The sequence below is a fragment of the Rhinopithecus bieti genome, unplaced genomic scaffold (genome assembly GCF_001698545.2).
Source record: "Rhinopithecus bieti isolate Rb0 unplaced genomic scaffold, ASM169854v2 scaffold_8675, whole genome shotgun sequence".
In the NCBI taxonomy this organism is placed as follows: Eukaryota; Metazoa; Chordata; class Mammalia; order Primates; family Cercopithecidae; genus Rhinopithecus; species Rhinopithecus bieti.
In genome coordinates this window covers 4,665,563-4,670,690 of record NW_016806447.1, presented here as the reverse complement: position 1 = coordinate 4,670,690, position 5,128 = coordinate 4,665,563, and the positions used below count along the sequence as shown (strand labels likewise).

General features: G+C 44.0%; 1 protein-coding gene across 1 annotated transcript in view; it reads right to left on the bottom strand.

Annotated features, from left to right (window-relative positions):
- PPEF2 (protein phosphatase with EF-hand domain 2) overlaps positions 1-974 on the bottom strand; it is a 47,184-nt gene extending 46,210 nt beyond the window's left edge. Inside the window, exon 1 of the mRNA XM_017876608.1 lies at positions 680-974. The gene's annotated coding sequence lies outside the window, so the exon portion shown is untranslated. The remainder of the gene's footprint in view (positions 1-679) is intronic.
- Between the last annotated feature and the right edge of the window lie 4,154 nt (positions 975-5,128).

Sequence of the window (5,128 nt, the reverse complement as noted above, 5' to 3'; positions counted from 1 at the left end):
GAATAATTCTCAAGGGAAAAAAACTAAAAACGTGAAATCGTCATAAGGTCAGCCATGGAAAATGAGCTTGAGGGAGCCTGAGATTGTTGAATCAGCACCTTTGGTAATCACCAGCTGTCTTCTCCCCCTTGTGATTTCCCAAGCTGAGCCATCTCTCCAGGTGATTAGCACATTCACCCAAAGTGGGTGAGACCCTTTCTCCTTCTAAAATTTGACTTAGCATCATCAATGCCTTACATTATCATGAAAAACAAAAATTAGCTGGACGTGGTAGTGTGGCATGCCTGGGGTCCCAGCTTCTCAGGAGGCTGAAGTGAGAAGACTGCTTGAGCCCAGGAGTTTGAGGCTGTAGTATGCTATGATCACACTTAGGAACAGCCACTGCACTCCAGTCTGGGCAACATAGTGAGACTCTGTCTCTTAGGAAAAAAAAAAAAAAGTGTTAATCTGTCCACTAAGTGAGCCCAAGAAATCCAGGGCAGAATGGTCACCCAGCACTTGAAGATCTCATCACACAGATAGCAAAGACCCCATCTGGATGAGATGATAGATAACAGAGGAGCTGTCTTTGACCTTTGTCGCCAAAACAACTCTGTATTTATTTCCTAGGTAAAAACATAAGTTTGTCGCCCTCCTGGTCTCACTCATTTCTACTTTAGGCTAGATAGAAAGTTCTTACCTTCTTTGCTGGGTTTTTTATTTACCATGAGACACAACAAGGCAGAAATCTCTTTAACATGCGGGCGTGATCCCCATCCTGTCTTCAGAGTTGGCTGAGGGATCCCAGGCTGATCTGATTTCTTTTAGACCTACAGAGCCAATAAAGAAGGTGCAGCCCTAGTCTGGCATGTTTTCTCCCTGAAAAGCAATGGTGACATTCACAGCCCTGGCGAAGCATTCACAGTGACAGGGAAGAAAATTCAGGCTTCCTGCCTCGAAGCAGTAGGCACCCCCCGATGTCAGTCAGATCAGGCTGCCAAGGAGGATTTGAAGGGGGCGATTACATACATAGTCGGGTGGTTTCTCTAACCGCACCCACGTCAGTCCTTAATCTTCTTACTCTCCTGGATTAGAAGACTGTGTTTCCCAGGCCACGTCTGAGAAGCCTGAGCTCCTTAGCCCCAAAATAGCAGAGTGCTGACAAGACACAGCGGCCTAGGGACTCTTGAGTCCAAGGGGAGTCCTCAGCAGAAGCCACATAGGAGGCATTCTTTGTTGTGGCTGGCTTTTCTGTTTGCAAAGCCTGCTTGAAATATCCTGCCCTTTCTATGGACACTTTCCTTAGGATATAACCTAAACTGTGGTTAGTCACTATTCTTGGACAACTTACTTTTTCAGTTAATCTAAGATGCTTGTGTGTGTGTTCTGGTAGGTACTAAATGCACCATGGAAATTCTCAAAGAAAGTGATACTCTGTTTACTTGTCTATATCTAGTAGGTCATGTTTGTTAATTATTATTATTATTATTTGAGACAGTCTTACTCTCGCCAGACTGCAGTGCAGTGGCACAATCTCAGCTCACTGTAACCTCTGCCTCCTGGGTTCAGGCAATTCTCATGCCTCAGCCTCCTGAGTAGCTGGGATTATAGGCACCCTGAGTAGCTGGGATTATAGGCACCCCCCCCACCACCACACCCGGCTAATCTTTGTATTTTTAGTAAAGACAGGGTTTCTCCATGTTGGCCAGGCTGATTTTGAACTCCTGGCCTCAAGTGATCTGCCCGCCTTGGCCTCCCAAAGTGCTGGGATTACAGGCGTGAGCCTCCACACCCCGCCTAAATTTGTTAATTCTGTTAACTCAAACCCTCTTTATCTTTATTTATTCTTCCTGATCTGGCCATCTTTGAAAGAGTTATTTTGAAGATTTCTATAACAAGTACAGATTTAGTAAATTATCCTTGTATTTGTCTTTGCATTATATGTTTTGAAGCTATATAATTAGATATTAAATTTAAACCATGTAAAATTGCCACTCTGCCTTTTAAAATTCTTTTTGCATTAGATTCTCTTTTGTCTGATATTAACATTTTCACATTAGCTTATTTATTTATTTATTTATTTATTTATTTATTTATTTATTTATTTATTTTGAGACGGAATTTCACTCTGTTGCCCAGGCTGGAGAGCAGTGGCGCAATCTCGGCTCACTGCAAGCTCTGCCTCCCAGGTTCACACCAGTCTCCTGCCTCAGCCTCCCGAGTAGCTGGGACTACAGGCGCCTGCCACCACACCCGGCTACTTTTTTGTATTTTTAGTAGAGATGGGGTTTCACCGTGTTAGCCGGGATGGTCTCCATCTCCTGACCTCATGATCTGCCCGCCTTGGCCTCCCAAAGTGCTGGGATTTCAGGCGTGAGCCACCACGCCCGGCCTAGCTTAGTTTTTGCTAGTGGTTGACTGCTAACATTCTTTCTCCAAGTTGACTAAAAGACTGATAAAATCCTGTATTACTGAGAGTATGAGAAAAAGGACCCTCTCCATATACTATTGCTGGGATCGTTAAAATGTTTCACTTTTTGGGAATTAAATTAAATTTTAATTGTAATTTATTAAATTACATATTTAAAATATGTAAACCCTTTAATCTAGAAATTATACTTCTAAGTATCTTACAGAATTGTACACCCATGCAAAATCTATATAAGGATTTTTACTACTATATAATTTGTGATCAGGAAAAGTTGGAAAATAACTGAAGAGATTTTTTTATGTGGTATTACCCACATTTTCTAGTTTCCATATTGATGCTTTGACATTTTCGGGCCTTGTTGACCAGGGAGGGACTACCCCTCCCAGGATTAGCTGATCCCTAGAGATGCAAACTAACCAATCTAGAGCCCTACCGCCGAATCCCTTCTTTTCTAGACTTCTATACTCAAGGCCACTATCTCTCTACCCTAATCACCCTGACGTCATATATCAGACAACTCAGGGCACTCTACAGTCAAGAGTCAGCTGACACTATTCCAACTAGCTAGTCCTCCACCTGCTTAGCCGCCTTACCCTGCCTTACCCATTCCTTCCCTTGAAAACCACAGTTCCGGCCGGGCGCGGTGGCTCAAGCCTGTAATCCCAGCACTTTGGGAGGCCGAGACGGGTGGATCACGAGGTCAGGAGATCGAGACCATCCTGGCTAACATGGTGAAACCCCGTCTCTACTAAAATACAAAAAACTAGCCGGGCGACCTGGCGGGCGCCTGTAGTCCCAGCTACTCGGGAGGCTGAGGCAGGAGAATGGCGTGAACCCGGGAGGCGGAGCTTGCAGTGAGCTGAGATCTGGCCACTGCACTCCAGCCTGGGCGACAGAGCAAGACTCCGTCTCAAAAAAAAAAAAAGAAAACCACAGTTCCCCTGTCCTCTGCCTGTGACCAACCTCGGTGTTCTCTCCCGTGACTGTGCAGTGTGACCCCTCCTCTTGGGAACGAGGAGTAATATGCTATCTTTTAAATGGCAATTGTCCCCTGATCTGTTGGCCTCATCATACCTGAATAAAAATAGAATCTACATTTTAAAACGTTTATGCATTTTTAAATGTCTTAATGAGTACAGACAACAGTTATCACTAGGGGTACTCATGGGGAGAGTGCCATCTACAAGTGGGGAAGAGAGGCAGAGGATCACGTTATGTACTGTTTGGTTTATTTTTATACTAGAAATCTGTTACTTGTGTACCTTTTATTTTTCTGAGACAGTTTCTCTCTTGTTGCTCAGACTGGAGTGCAGTGGTGCGATCTCGACTCACTGCAACCTCTGCCTTCCGCGTTCAAGCAGTTCTCCTGCCTCAGCCTCCTGAGTAGCTGGGATTACAGGCATGTGCCACTACACTTAGCTAATTTTGTATTTTTAGTAGAAACGGGGTTTCTCCATGTTGGTCAGGCTGGTCTTGAACTCCCGACCTCAGGTGACCTGCCCGCCTCAGCCTCCCAAAATGCTGAGATTACAGATGTGAGCCACCATGCCCGGGCACTTGTGTACTTTTTTAAAACAGAAGATTTTGAAAATCAACTCTTTCCATCTTCCATGCAAGTTCTGTAGGCCCAGCCATTTTAATTTAAAAAAAGTATATATATATATATATATATATATATTTTGAGAAAGGGTCTCACCTGCCCAGGTTGGTATGCAGTGGCACAATCACAGCTCACTGCCGCCTTCACCTTTCTGGACTTAGGCAGTGCTCTTGCCTCAGCCTCCCAAGTAGCTGGGATCACAGGCATGTGCCACCACACCCGGCTAATTTTTGTACTTTTTTTTAGAGATGGGGTTTTGCTATGTTGTCTAGGCTGGTCTTGAGCTCATGCAATCCACCTGTCTCGGCCTGCCGAAGTGCTGGGATTACGGGTGTGAGCTGCTATGCCCTGCCAACAATTTTAAAATAATTTTTTTTATTTTTTAAATTAATTAATTAATTAATTTTAGGCCAGCTGCGGTGGCTCATGCTTGTAATGTCAGCACTTGAAAGGGTGGATCACTTGAGGTCAGGAGTTCAAGACCAACCAGACCAACATGGCGAAACCCTGTCTCTATAGAATAAATAAATAAATAAATAAATAAATAAATACATTTTAACTTTTAATTTAAAAGTTTTATTGACTCTTGTTTTTAAAATTATTTTATTGTGGTAAGAACACAACATGAAATCTACCCTTTTAATAGATTTTTTTTTTCTTTTTTTGAGATAGGATCTCACTCTGTCACCCAGGGTAGAATGCAGTGACATGACCACAGTTAATTGCAGCCTCAACCTCCCAGGCTCAAGTGATCCTCCCACCTCTGCCTCTTAAGTAGTTGGAACTACAGGCACACATCACCACTCCCAGCTAATATTTTCGTTTTTTTGTAGAGGCAGAGGTCTCACTATGTTGCCCAAGCTGGTCTCAAACTCATAGACCCAATCAAGCTTCCTGATACAAACAGGAGACAGGGAAATACCCGGAAGTTGCCTGCCAAAAGCCCCACCCTCAAGCCTGGAAACCCGAGGCCCCAAATGGGAACAGGCATTCCTGTTTTCATGCCTAAACATTGCCTCTTGGCCCACCACACCCCACATCCTGTACCCATATAAACCCCAAACCCCTGGGTCCATGAGGAGATGAGCAGAAGAGCCAAAGAACAGAAGAATGACACA